Raw genomic sequence first — 16,094 nt, 5'->3', positions numbered from 1 at the left:
TCATTTATGCAGCCTGTGGCTCTGTTTGCTCTATTCACTTGATCTTCCACTTCAGTTTCGAGCTTTCCGTATCTAGATAATGTGATGCCTAGATATTTAAACTCCATCACTTGTTCTATTGTCTGACCTTCCAGCTCCAATTTACATCTTAGTAAATTTGCTGTTGTAACAATGCATTTTGTCTTTTTTGGGGAAAGTAATATGTTAAATTTAATGTTATGTACAGCATACATTGTAAATCATCTTCACTTTGAGAGAGTAGTATTGTGTCTTCTGTATAGCAGATTATTTTAAGTTGTTTTTCTCCCATTGATATCCCTTTTTTAGCTCTCACTTTTTTTATTATTTCATACATAATCAGGTTTAATAATAGAGGACTCAGGGGATCTCCCTGTCTATCCCATTGTCAGCTTCAAGATGATTGGTTAGTTCTTCTACTTTTACTTTTATTGTGTTGTTTTGTTCTTTCTACAAAACCTTGTTGTTCTTCTGCTAGTGTTATTATTTCATTCAGTTTATTTGTTATCACTTTGGTTGTTAATTTTAGTGTTGTGTTTAATAAATTAATTCCTCTGTAAATGGTATTTTCTGTTACGCCATTTTTCTACAATGATTAATTGCAATTAGTAATAAAAGAAACTTGCTTTTTATGATTTATTTATTATCTTCTTCTTAATACATTTTCTGTTTAAATATACATCTGGGTAAAAAAGAAAAGTTAGGTTTTCTAGAAATCGTCTAATAAATAGTATAAAAAGAATTTATAAACAGATTTGGTAAAACTGGGATATGTGTCGGTGTTTGACAGATTAACTTGTAGGTTTCAGTGCAGTTGACTAATATAAAAACAAGAAATATTTTCAAGAAAAAAAGTCTAGTTGATTTTATATTATAAATTATAAATTTAACATCATGTGTCGTATACCATGAAAATTATTGTAGAACTATTGATAATATATTTTTGAGGACAGCATTTTTGAGAATAAGTTTTCACGGTAATTCTAACTGTATATGTTATTTTAAAATAATATAAAAAGCTTTATATGTGTTCAAAATAAAATAGACTTTATTAGGATAATGTGAAAGCATTTACCGAATATTTAAACTTGTATGAATCGGTAATGGTTTGACTGTTTTAGTAATAATTTTCATAGAAATTTTGTCTATGTTCTGATTTCATAAATTAAAATTGACCATAAGAGATTATATACGATTAAATTTGTGTAGGAAATACTCTTCTTCCTATTCCCAAGTTGTAACCTTACTAGAACAGCGCTGTAATGCAATCCTCAAGGCCGACGAAAAGTAGGCTGACCTAAAAAAGATTCAGTTGGGGGCAGACTCCCAGACTTTACTTAATATTTGTTTTACATTGAATAGACGGGTAATAGCATAATAGACCATACTGGTCTAAATTCGACTCCACCATGATTTGCTGTATGAAGTGACTCAAATTCTTTTGTTAAAGACCTTATAGCTCATACAGAGTAGGGATATGTTTCTCTTTTTTCTCTGTTTTTGTAAATTGGGCTTTTTTCAGACTTCCGGAACGTATTTTGTGTTCTACATGTCTGTTATTAGTTTATAAAATCTATCTACCAGTGTGTGTGTGTCTCAATTTTGCCAATATCAGCTGATATGTTGTCAATAGTTGTCACTAGTACTACTGTTTTTAACACACACTACAAATCTGGACTCATTACTCCATTGTATTAAATCCCATTGCAGCTGAGTCCAATCTTTATGTTCTTTTGACCATCTTAGTCTATTTTTCTTTTGTTGTAATGTTAAAAGTGGCTTTTCCTTAGCCTAAAATAAAATGAAATTTATTAAAAACAATTCTTTCTAATTTTTTCAACTATAAAACTTACTTCGTTCATACCAAAATCTTATTTTGTGGTTTTCTAGGTGACATGTTGATCTAAAAACGTGTTTTCCGATAGTCATATAATTTTCTCGTCGAATTTTTACTATAATGCGTGTTAATGCCCTTCGATCTGCTTCGGTTATTTTATTTTTTCGTATATTTCTAGATTTTGTGACGACCGAACCTGTAGTTTTGTATCTTCTGACTATATTTCTTACACTATAACGTGACAATTGCAAAAAATTTGCGATTTCCGAATTGGATTTTATAGAATTAAAATTAAATAATCTAATAATGATTGAACAAATTTTGTCATCGATAACTTTACCTCGACCCTTTGTATAATCAGCAAAAAGCAAACGACATAGTATAATTTGTTTATGGTAATCAACTTAAACTGCAAATTCCATAGGTGGGCCAACTGATATGGGAAGGGGCTCGTAGTGGTGATAGCTTCTTTGTGTACTACATAAGATTTTTATCTGCCAATTCTTTTGGTTTTAGTCATACTTGATATGTTGCGTCACTTTACATATTTTTATAAAAAAATCTAATTTTAATATTTTTACTGCGTATCAATTCTAATTATCAGCTACTCCCTCTAATAATTGATATGACTTCCTTCTTAGAAATCTAGTCATCCGCTATCTATGTTTAACCACAAAATGCAAAAGACCCGTGTGTTATTAAAACTGCAATTATAGAATTGACGTTTTAAATAGATAAGATATTTCAAAATCGGCGCTGAAACAATTAATAAAAGCAGAGGAATTTTTTTCTTACTAACTGGGTTATAGTCAAATTGATAAGTGTAATAATGAAAAATTTTAATTTTGGTTTAAGAACGCACTGCCCAGGTAAATCAATAGATTTTATGACTGTTTCTGCTCCCATTGTAAACATTCATTTAATTTGTTTATGGAGAAAAAAATTAGGATTATGGTAAATAATAAAAAAAGGATAAAATTATAGAAGAAATAAAATAATTTATTTCACTAGAAATCGAACAATATACCGAAAGATTTGAATAATTAGTTCTCAATGGTAAACATAATTTACATACATCTATGATGTTATTTCATAACCAAAATCTAACTGATGGCTTTCACAATTTTATTTTATTTTGAACAAATAATTTGGAACTACTAACCTATTAAAAGCAATGAAAAATATGGGATATAAAAACAAAATATCTTGTAATGAGACACGTAAAGATAATGTAAGTAGTTATGTTTCTAGTTTATCTAATATTTGGCTTTTACATGAAACATTTATACATTAATGATATCTCTTCTAGTATTACAATATCACATTTCAAAGAGTTTTGCTAACATACAAGATCTCAAATTATTTTTTCTTTAGAATAGCTCAATCTTTAAGAATTTTAAGCAACGACAACTTCAAAAGCTAACATTTTATGAAAATGTTTAGTTTCTAAACATTCTTTCAATTAAGAAAAATATTTAGCAATGTAGCACTTTATCGAATTATTCGTTTTTTTTTCTTTTTTGTAGTAACTTTCTACATTATTCTTCTTCTTTAAATGCAATCTCTGTCACAGAGGTTGGCAGTCACCTTAGTCACTTTAACTTTTAAAGCAGCTGTATTTATCACTTATTTTAAGCTGCAATCATACCATTTTCTTAGATTTTTTCAGCCAAGATATTCGTCTTCTTCCTACAACTTTGCTTTCCTCTATTTTGCCAAATTGAATGGAGCTTATCATTGACAATGAAACGAGTATTTTCTAATGGAAATCTGAGCTTTAAAGTGAAATTAAGGCTTGGATGGTATGTTTTTCCGTGCAATATTCCTACTACATGGTATCAGAAAATCACTAATTTCAAGGTGATAAGATGAACAGACGAAGAGAAGAAAGTTGTACTGAGAATGATTAAGAGAAAACTGCTCTATTGGGACGTATCATAAGTGAAGAAAAATATCAGTTAACATAAGTCGAAGAAGGTAAATAGGAAGAAAAAGATATCCTGGTTAAAAAATATGCGCAACTTGTTTCAACCCCACCAATAATTATCTGCTTAGAATAATACACTCGAAAGTAAGCTTTGATGAGAATGCTAATATTCAAAATTAAGATGACACTTAAAGAACCATAATATAAGGGAGAGTTTCCAATATTGTACCACATAACATATTTCGAATTTTAATTTTAATTATATACGTCATATTTAACTGAACGATGTATTAGGATAAATAATAAACATTTACACACACATGATAATTTTGGTAATGACATCATTAATTTTACTGTTAAAAAAGTGTGTTTTCTAGTAATTGCTTTATTGTACCATGGGTTTCCCTAATTGTACCCATAGTAACCTATCTAGAGTGATCAGTGTATAGTAAAATTAATTTGAGTGTGAATACCATTATTCATGTTTTGTTTAATACAATTTATTTTCCAATATCAGAAATTATTCAGTTTGAACGTACATAATATTTTAATTTACACACCCTGCACTCCTGCACTGGAGTCCTGCACAAAGTTCGTGGCTCCATGAACGGCATTTGGTGCATTGAATCATGTCTTCAATCCTTTTTTTCTCGCAAATTGAACAGAACCACTTAACACACATATCTATAACAACGTCAGGTTGATTTGAGCTTGTGGCTGCATTTAGAAAAACAGATTCTGGATGATTTTCACATTTCTTCTTTGTTAAGTATTTCTTGATAGCTTCTTTGTTCCTTTTAAGACTAGTTTTACCTTGTTTTACCTTCTAGTTTTTTTTTGGAGCACTTACAAGTTTCTTGGACATTTTGGTTTAACTTTCCCCAATTTCATTTTTATTTGTTTTATCTTTTTCTGCGCTAACTGTAGCTGTTTAGCTAATTCTAATTCATTTTTATAGCGACTTCCCGTTAAAACCATTGCCTTGTGCTGTTGTTTTCTTGGACTTTGGATAAGGCTTCAGTAACGGGGAAATTAAATCAATTGAAATGTTAAGTTTTGGACTTGGTTCACGAATTTTCTGAGTAGGCCTAATGGGTGTAGTAGTCATAGCTAAATTCTCTTTAGGACTAGGCAGTTCAGGCCAGATCATTTCGTAATCTAGATCAGCTCCTGTTGTAGGCCGAGTGGTTCCTTGCTTTTCTCATTAGACTCTTTATTTTTACCATCTTCCTGAGTTTTAATGCCTTCATGGTCGTTTAAATTAAGCATAGGTGGAACGTAAATGCCTGAAGCACTTGCACAGACAACAACTGTCGTGTTGACTGTTCGACGTTACCCACTAGACACTGACCCAACTTGCTTTTTGTGCGAGAGCCTTTTGGCATTTGTTCTGAACAGTGCTGACACCTGCTTCGTCAACGTTAAATATGCGAGTTGCATCCATATTATTCTCATCAACAATTTTTTCCAGAAGGTTGAAAAAGACGTAACATTCCATGGACGTTGCTTGAGGTTCTCTCCGTGATATTATGTCCTTATGACGAGTTTTGAATGCATAAAACCATTTCTTTCCTGCCATTTGAGATTCTTTATTAAAATTATGTGGTATTTGATTTCTTTCGACGATTTGAAATGTAAGCCCTCTAACATCATTGATCGTGAGGCCAAACATCAACGTCTCCAGTTTCAAAATCTTCTAAAACTAGCTCATATTCCACTGCTGTTGGTAACACACTCCTCATCATCAATTAGTCTGTATTTGTCTACTGCTGAACGTAGGTCTCCCGTAAAATTTTCCACCTATTTCTATCTTGAGCTTCTTGCATCCAGTTTGTGGTGCAATCAGTTGTCTGATTATCTCGACCTAAGCGAATCTCATGCCCTAGGTATTTGTAAGCTATTACTTGGTCGATGCTATGGCTCTCAATCAGAATTTTACCGCTGACTACAAGGTTGGTCATAAATTTTGTCTTTGAGGCGTTAATTTTAAGACCAATTGTTTTTGACACTTTATGGAGCGTGTGCAGCATTTTTGTAGCTTTATCAACTCTATCAGATATTAAAACGATGTCATCGGCAAATCTTAGGTGGTTTAGATCTTCCCCATTTATATTAATTCCCATATTATCCTCTCGTTCCATTTGCTTGAACATATATTCAAGAACAGCTGTAAACAATTTAGGGGAGATAGTATCGCCCTGTCTAATTCCACGTTCTATTCAAAACTTCTTGGTATCTTCATGAAGGCGGACACAAGCTGTACCAGTTTCGTAAATACTTTTAATCAAGGCGATATATCGGTAGTCAATGCGGCAGTCAGCCAATGCTCGAAGCATTTTATGATGATCTATAGTATCAAATGCCTTTTCATAACTTTGGTAACTATCCAGTTTGTTAACAAGCCGTTTTGTTATTATCTTCATAAATAGTTTGTATGTATGGAAGAGCAAACTAATAGGTCTGTATTCTTTAGGTCTGAAATGTCACCTTTTTGTGCATTATGGTTATTATTGCATTATGCCACTGAGAAGGGGTTACGCCTCTTGTCAAACAATTATTGAACATATTTTTCAACACACATTTACTAACGTTCCTTCTCCTTCTTTGACTTGTTCAATGACTATCCCATCTTCTCCAGGTGATTTATTGTTTTTCATCTCCAATAGAGCTGATTTTATTTCCTCTGTTGTGATATCTGGGATGTCTTCTGAGCCTACATTTTGAACTTTTGGTATTTGATTTTGATCAAGATCTGAAAGTTCTTCTCGCTTATACAATCCTGAGTAAAAATCTTGAGCAGTTTTTAAAATATCTTCTTTATTTGTTGTAGTTTCTCCTTTTTTATTTACAGGTTTACAAATATTTTTCGATTCTTCAGTCATTTGTCAGCGCAGAACCTTTAAACTTTTGTTTTTATCAATGGCTTGGGTTATATATTCAGTGTTGTAATTTCTGACATATTTTCGAATGGATTTTGTGATATCTTTGTTTATAACTGTCTAAGTGTTATAAAATTATCTGTGTATTTGTCTTTCAATTCTCTTCTTTTGTTTATAACATCTTTAGTAGCTTGAGTGAGTTTATCCATCTTGTTTTTTCCTTTTTCCTTATATTTTCTATAAGCGTTTCGAATCGCACTATTTATTCGCATGTTTGTCATCTCTATATCTAATGCATTTTCATTTAGATGTTCTACTTCTTTCAGTAACACACTGCCTCGGTCAAAAGCCTTCTTTTCTTCACTTGCCTGACATAAATGACGGAGTAAATTAGGCTTACTCCATACTACCTGCAACATTTCTTTAATCCCATGTCTCCATTACAAACTGTTTAAAGAGCCGGGCTTATGTCGTCCACATTCCAAGTCCCATATTTTCCTTTGGACATCTAAAACATACAAGAACGGTGTGTATTATTTATTTATTTTTGAAAATAAGTAGGTCTTAAATACCCAATGGTATCTAAAATTGTATCGGTACAATATAGGCAACTCGCCGTGGTACAATATGGAAAACTTGCACTTTATGTAAATAAACTACGATTCCTAACCTAAAAATGGTCCAGCAAAGAGAAACAACTCAGTTTTATACATCTAAATCAGCTTTTCTCGTATTTATGAATCACAATGGTTTGCACATATCTTTACAGATGCTGCAACCTTACGTATAGAACTAGAAAACTATACCGAAACACCATGAAATACAAAAAATTCGATAAAACAAAATCGACAAATGTGAAGGTTGTAAAATTTCAACACTCAACTCTAGGTAGTGATTAGTTCCACTAAAAGACATAGGAGCGCTCTGGCTTTCTCGTAAAGGATAAATACAGCGGTGGTACAATAGTGGTGCCGATACAATTTCGGCTACTAACAATCATTTATCTTCAACGTTTTTTCATCTAAGTGGTTACCGTAAAGAAAAAATAACTTGGGAAATCTAAATATAAATTTATCTAACAATAAAAAGGATGTACATTTCAAACTGTAAGCTGTCTCTTCTAACCAGATAGGATTTATTATATACAGTATACGACAAGGTCACTTAAATATTATATATTGCAAATATCTATTATGAATATATTATATTGCGTGTTGAGTTTAATAGATGAATAAGTGTTGTATAAAACCATATAAAAATGTAAGATATGGCTTGATTAAATTGTAGATATACATCGCTCAAGAAAATATACAAAAGTTAAATGGACAAGGCATGTCTAAGATTTTTTACGACTGAAAGTACTTATAATATAATATACAGGATGGTACACCGAAAACGAAACAGATGCATTTACTGCCAGATGATTCCTTTTTTAAAAAAAACGCTTGGACCCGTCGATTTTGTTATCGAGAGGGAAACAAAATTGGCATAAAATCACATTAACATTTGCAGCCCCCTAAGCGGGGGTGGCACCATCCCTAAAATCTTAAATAGAAAGGGGGGTCGAATGATACATCATTTAAAAGGTCTTTCAACTCCCTTTGCAATGATGTAAAATTCATGTACTTCAATTCAGTAGTTTTGGAGATTTATTGATTTAAAGTTTAAATACATCATAGTAAGAGGAGATCAATACATAGCAGCAAAGTTGTTAAAAAATAAAGAATGAACTGACCTGTCAGCCGAGTAAATGTTGAAAATGACCACCATTACTTTCCATGCAATAATAAAGATTTTGCTGAAAACGTTGCCGGACATTTTGCAATATTTGAGGAGTAATTTGATGGCACTCGTTCACAATTCTTTGTCGTAAATCTTCTAAGGATGTTGGCTGAGTAGCATAGATTTTGCTTTTTAAGTAACCCCACAAAAAGAAATCCAAAGGTGATAAATCTGGCGATCTTGCGGGGCAATTCAACGGTACCTCTTCTACCAATCCATTGACCTGGAAAGGTCTGATCTAAATAATGCCGAACTCTTAATGCGTAATGTGGTGGGGCACCATCCTGTTGGAACATCAAGATATTCTCAACGTATCGACCATCATTCTGATTTTCAATTATATCTGTTAGCGCAGGATCTATGGCATTTTGCATTAATTCCAAATACATTTCACCAGTCAAATTTCCAGGTAAGAAAAAAAGGACCAACCAAATAATCGCGAAAAATGCCAGCCCAAACATTTAATTTTTGTGGCTGCTGTGTGTGTACCTCATGGTAAATTCTGGGATTAGAGTCCGACCAATATCGACAATTATGACGATTTACTTCGCCATTAAAAAAAAAGGAACATTCGTCGGAAAAGCAAATGTTAAATAAAAATTGTTTATCGTTTGTAATTCGTTCACTCATAACTTCACAAAATTCTAATCGCTTATCAAAATCGTCTTCATTAAGTTCTTGTACAAGGGGAATTTTATACGGATGAAAATTATGGGCCTTTAGAATCCGTTGGATAGTACGTCGACTAACACCACACGAAGTTTGCAATTTGCGGGTACTTACAATAACTTGCCCTAAAACCCCCACTTCTGTTGCTTCGTTCCTTATAGGATTTTCAATATTACGTTTTTTATTGGCGACTGATCCAGTTTCCCGAAATTTAGCTACAAGTTCTAAAACATATTTTCGGTGCACATTATTGTTCTCATGTCGCTCATTAAAAATTTGTGCTGTTCTATTAGCGCACTGATTATTTCCGAAAAATATTTCAATAATTTCAACCCTTTCTGCCGTGGAATATACCATGGTTAATTTATGTATAAAGCAATAAATGATATTTTAACAACAAAGATTGGTCAAATCAATCGCAAACTAATGTACTATTTCCTATTTAAAATAAGTACGTGGCATTCTCTACTTATCTTTCTTCAAGAAACAACTTTTTTTGTCACAAAGGACACTTCAATTGCTATTTTTTTTATTAATAAACCATGGGCGTAGTAAATAAAAGCATTTACTTATCAAGAAAATGCTTTTACTCAAATTTCTTCTGAAAGAAGTACAAACTAATTTGATGTACCTATTAAAGTCTACTTTAAACTTTAAATCAATAAATCTCCAAAACTACTGAATTGAATACATGAATTTTACATCATTATAAAGGGAGTTGAAAGACCTTTCAAATAATGGATCATTCGACCCCCCTTTTCATTTAAGATTTTAGGGATGATGCCACCCCCGCTTAAGGGGCTGCAAATGTAAAAGTGATTTTATGCCAATTTTGTGTCCCCCTCGAAAACAAAATCGACGGTCCGAGCGTTTTTTCAAAAAAGGAATCATCTGCCAGTAAATGCCTCTGTTTCGTTTTCGGTGCGCCACACTGTATATTAGAAAAATAAGCCTCTAAGATACATAGAGGACTCGGACTAGATACTAATTAATATAGAAGCGCTAACAGAGAAAAATAGACTATAAAGAGCGCAAAACAAGACCGCTAGAAAAAATATTATAGCAGCAGATGCTTCACTTAATTATTGATAAAGGAGTACAGAGGACGTGGTCAAGTAGTATCCCACAGACATTTTCCTCTTTCACGTAAAAAGTACACCCAAGAAATAACTACCGAAAAAACGTACTTTACAGTAAAACATGTCGTTGTATAATATAACTGTACAAAAAATTGGATCAACTTTTAAAACTTATGGTATTTAACAGATGGTTATACAGGTACTTTTTGAAATGTACATCCTAACAATCTATAAATCTATAGCTTTGCTAATTTTCTATATGATTTATATTTATAATAATTTAAAATTTACAAGTTATTATAAAGGGAGTATTGTTTGTTTATACAAATTTTGTACTTTATTGTATGCTATAGCAGAAGCCACAGTAAGATTGCAGGTAAGATAGGAAATGTATTTCTTACGGGAGAACGGGCGACCACGTTGCCAGTTTGTCCCGAGCGGCGCATCAGGACCGGATTTAAGAATCATAGCACTAAAATATACACACACAAACAATAATTGCCTACGGTAGTATAAAAGACTATCATTATTGTTTCAACTAAAGCATGATTCAATCACCGATGTATAAATAAAAGAGTTACATTGTCGAACTATACGATAACATGAAGAAAAATACTATAAAAAGTAAAATATATCAAAAACTCATTGTCCATAGCTTATTTATAATAAATTTTCAATAGCTTCCATTGTAAACACATTCTTTGGGAAATAAAGATCATTATAAAATCATTGGGAGAAGCGAATCAGTTTTAATCCCGAATTTAACTAAAAGAAAATTAAAGCAGGAGTCCCTCAAGAAAGTGTATTAGGTCCGGTCCTCTACCTGTTATATACATGCGACATACCTGACGTAGAAAATGATGCTATAACCACCTTTGCAGATGATACTGCCATTCTAGCAGTAGGTGATACCAGTGAAGAAGCAGCAGAAAAATTACAGTTGTCAATAGATAAAATCCATAAGTGGACAAAAAAATGGAAAATCAAACTAAACGAGTCTAAATCAATTCACGTTAATTTTACAAACAAAAAAATATAAAACATTCCAATTAGAATAAATGATGCCCAAATACCGCACGCATCTACTGCAAAATACTTGGGTATCACACTTGATACAAAGCTTCGCTGGAAAGCCCATATCAAAAAGAAAAGGAAGGAACTAGGTATCCGTTACAAGGAAATGTATTGGCTGATGGGAAGAAATTCAGTTTTGTCCAGACATAATAAACAACTGGTATACAAGCAAATACTGAGACCAGTATGGATGTATGGTTGCCAACTGTGGGGCTGTGCTAATAAAAGTAATATCCAGATCATCCAGAGATTCCAGAATAAAGTACTAAGGAACATCGTTGACGCCCCTTGGTACATCAGAAATGTCGACCTCCACAAGGACCTTGAGATGAAAGATGTAAATAGAATTATCAAGAAGATGGCAGGTAGTCACGAACAACGGCTCCATAAACACGTAAACATCGAGGCTATCCAGCTCCTCGATAATACTGGGTTAGAAAGAAGACTCAAACAAACAAAACCATTTGAGTTAGTGTAAAGTGTAATTAGTGTAAAAGCAGAGCATAGTGCTGTGTTGTGAATTTGCATGTTAGGTATTAGTGCATAGCTGTTAGATAAAATTGATAATTGATCAGCTTTGACCAGATTCCAATGGTATAAACACAGTAGGTGTTTAATATAAAAAAAAAAGTTTTAATCCCCATTGTCCACGCAAAGCAAACATGTCTCTTTTTTGATTTGGGTACTGACCATTAGACCAAAAATTTGTTGGTAAAAACTATTAAAGCTCAGTTTTATAAGGTTTTAAAGTACATACATCATGGAGCCGTTGCCAGTATCTGTTGTGAATTTCAAACACGGTATGACTATTAGTGACATGGGGTAGCGGGTGGATACATCTCTGCGATCCCGGCAGAGGATAGATCTACTTCAGGAATAGCTCACCTGCCCACGGGAGCTCATGGATTTCCCCAGTCTCCCATCCCCGGTGAAAGCATGTCCAAACCCAAAGCATTCCCATCTCTACCATTTCCTCCCCTCACTTCCAAACCAACTCGCCAACACGCACTAGAGCCAAAAGTTATTTTCCATGAAAGACGAAACTACTGAACGGCCCTCAGTCTCCGGCGGCTTTAACACCCCCAACCAAGGTAGCAGAGGTTGGAACAGTTGGAGCAGAGGGTGCCAAGAATCCCCGGAAAAAGTCAGGCTACTACAAAGAGCGACAAATGCATATAACCTTAAGGTAATCCAGACATATGCGCCAACGACTACCCACTCAAGAAAAAATTGAAAATTTTTTTCATCCGAGTGGATAGTCTCATCCGATTGGGCCTTCAAAAATGGGAAAAAACAGTTTCCAGTCCAATTCACGTGAGAATACTTGCGATGTGGCAGTAAAATTTCGAATCAGGAAAATTGTCCATGATTCTTTTTTTGTCGAAACATACCACCAACGTCGACAGCATAATGAACAGAGTGAAAGATGATGAGGACCTACCAGCTTTTTCAAAAGCCACATTTCGTAGACTAGTAAATGGGTTTTGAATATGGTAAGAGATGTCGAGATTCGATAATGATAAAAAAAAAGATATCATATCCTGGAGACATTAGTACCTCAGACAAATAAAAACATTGAGGAAGAAGCATAATGTAAACCTTGTTTATACAGATAAGTCTTGGATTAACTTGTAACAAGAAAATGTGTATGTGTAATGTAATAAAAGTATTTGGGCTAATGTAACAAATTACAACAGAGCGCCAATGTACCAAGAAAACAAATAAATTAATGTTGGCTAGCAGAAGGAGCCAGAGAGTGATTACTTGACACTTAAAAGAGGATTCGGCCAATCTGCATGCCCTACAGAGACCGTAAAATGAGAAAATTAATGACAAGGTAATAAAAAATATATATATATATATATATATATATATATGAATAATGTAAATGAAAGTGATAGACTATAGAAATGGCTCTAAGATGTGATTGGGCGCCAGGAAAGTATTAACATATACCTTCCAAGGTATCTTGTAAAGCTGTTTGCTGAAATAAAAAGGAAAACAGGTATATATGCTTTAGTTAAAAAGGAATGGAGAGACACAACGATCAAGAATCCACGAGATGCCTTCATAAAAGGGCTCTCTACTGGACTGAAAGCTCCAACCAAAAGAGGTCCTCGGTTTGTTCTTCTTCATGCTGGTTTTCTGGCATGGGCCGAATGAAATTTCTTGGCCAAGAAGGGAACCGCTGATTACCACGACGAAATTGACGGGGGTCTGAATGGAGAATAGTCTTTGATTTCCCGAAAAAATTGTGGAACAAAAGGCAAATTAAGGATTAAATAATTCAGAGGATGAGAACGATTTAGATATGGATTGCGCTTAGTACTAATTAACGAGAACTATCTCAGATTTAAAGCTCATATGTTTTTTTAGTACTTTACGCACAGTACACTTCAGTTATGATCTTCTTGTGTATTTTATGTATATATATTTAACGTGTCGTATGGGGTAAACTACTTGCATTTTTCTGTATATATGTATATAATTATTTACGAGGTAGTAGATATTTTGTGTACACAGGCATTTTTTATAGAATTAATTTATTTTTTTTTGTTTATTCCCTTATTTAACTCAGTTAAATTGATAAGTAAAGATTTTTTAAACGAAGCGCGTACGGTTCTGATTTCTCACTCTATCGCCAAACTACCACACACCTACCACTGTGCCGACATGAGCGGCATCGCTGCGCGCCGTAAGACCAACACTGCTTTCTAACTGGAACTTCTATTATAGTCATTAATTTCTGCTACTAATCATTATTTAACGTCTACTAAATGTTTTTATTTCATAAAGCTTTATCTTAAACTTAAATGTACGTGCCTTATGTATATTTATTAAAAAAAAAGGAATTAGGTTATGATACTACACGAAATTTTATGAAGTCGCATATATTATGTTATACATCAATACAAGCCTTTAGAAAACAGGAGCAAACATAACGATGAACAGATATTCAAACATTTATAGTTTTTTCAAGACTCACAACACTGAAAAGATGATAAAACGATGTTATTAACAATTTTTTTCCTATCAATAATTAAAAAAAAAATACATAAGAGACAGATCTGGAAACGAAAAATGATTGTAAAAACATTCAGAATTGGGGAAAGGAATTAATATTTGGGATATAATCAACTTTAATAAATAGAGTCTGCATTTAGTTATAAATATCCATCACTAATAGTTATTGTTTACTAATTTTTGGCAACTTCTTTTATTGTACCTACAAACAATACCCCCAGTTCTGTGAATATCAAGAAAGTATGTATTTTACTAAGCGGTAAAGTCTTTTACGAAGACTTTAAATTTTTAATACCTGATCGATCGTGTCACTAAATTAAATTCATATTTTATATGCTTAGTTTAGAGCAAAGAGTTTAATATACTACGCAACTATAAAGTAAGTAAATTTTGCGGTTATATTGAAGTGGCATATTGAATAAATTTCTGATTTGGTTAAATATCAGTTCAATATTTCGATTTTTTACCTCTTTAATAAACAAACAATTTTTTTCTAGGCAGTACTATCTCAGTAAGAGTCTTCTTCTTCTTCCTACTTTATAAATAGGCAAAATGCCTGTTTTACTTCGGTTTTTAGCCTCAATTGACGTTGTCTGACCCTCTTTTCCTCGGTCGTCCCAATGATCTTCTTCCATTTGGCGATTTGTCTCTTGCTATTCGTACTATTCTATTTTTTGTCATTCTTTCGATGTGTTGATTCCATTCCACTTTCTACATTCTTCTTTTAGTCCACGCGTTTATTTCCTCTATACCACATCTCGCTCGTATTTCCTCACTTCTTACTCTGTAAGTGAGTTTGGTTTGTTATTTGTAAGACTTTCATTTCTGTTGTTTCCAGTAGTCTTTGTGTTTTCGCCGTATCGGCTCTTGTTTCCGCTGTGTACGTCATTATCGGTCTTATTGTTGATTTATATATCCTGGTTTTCATTTCCGTTGTGAGGTATTTGTTTCTCTAGATTGTGCTTTTGAGACATCCTGCTGCTCTGTTTGCCATGTTCACTTGTTTTTGTACTTCTTCTTCCACTTTTCCGTAGCTTGGCAGTTTTATTTCCAAGTATTCAGTTTCCATCACTTGTTCTATTATTTTGTTATTTACTAGTTTACATCGTCTCGGTTCCGGTAATATCACTATCGTTTTAGTTTTCTCTGTTGAGATCTCCATGTTGTATATGAGCGCCGTATCTTCGAATTCTTTAATTAATCTTTGTAGGTCATCTTCATTTTCGGCTGTTATTATGGCGTCGTCGGCGTAGCATATTATCCTTATTTCCTTTTCTCCGATTCTATATCCTCTTGTTTTTTTAACTTTCTTTATAATTTCATCCATTATCAGATTAAATATTAATGGGCTCAGCGAATCTCCTTGTCTAATGCCAGTTTCATATTTGATAGGTTGTGATAGTTTTCCTTTACATCTTACCATAGCTATGTTATCTTTATATATATTCTCAATGATTTTTACTAAATCCAGTGATATTCCCTTTTCATATAATAAATGTATCGCGTCCCGAATTCTCACTCTATCAAACGCTTTCTTCAAATCTATCAGACACATATATGCTGGTTTGTTGTATTCCAGCGACTTCTCTTTTATTTGTCTTATTACAAAAACTACATCCGTGCATGATCCTCGCTGTTCCTCTTGCAGAGATATTCGTTCCTTTATTTTTGTTGCTATTATTCTTGTTGTCAATTTGAGTGTTGTATTTAATAGATTTATTGCTCGATAATTATTGGGGTCTTTCTTATCTCCTTTTTTGAAGAACATCACCATGATCGCTCTTCTCCATTCATCTGGTATTCTG

Source organism: Diabrotica undecimpunctata, chromosome 2 (assembly GCF_040954645.1).
Source record: "Diabrotica undecimpunctata isolate CICGRU chromosome 2, icDiaUnde3, whole genome shotgun sequence".
In the NCBI taxonomy this organism is placed as follows: Eukaryota; Metazoa; Arthropoda; class Insecta; order Coleoptera; family Chrysomelidae; genus Diabrotica; species Diabrotica undecimpunctata.
The sequence above is the reverse complement of the archived record's forward strand: the minus strand, read 5'-3'. Positions refer to the sequence as shown.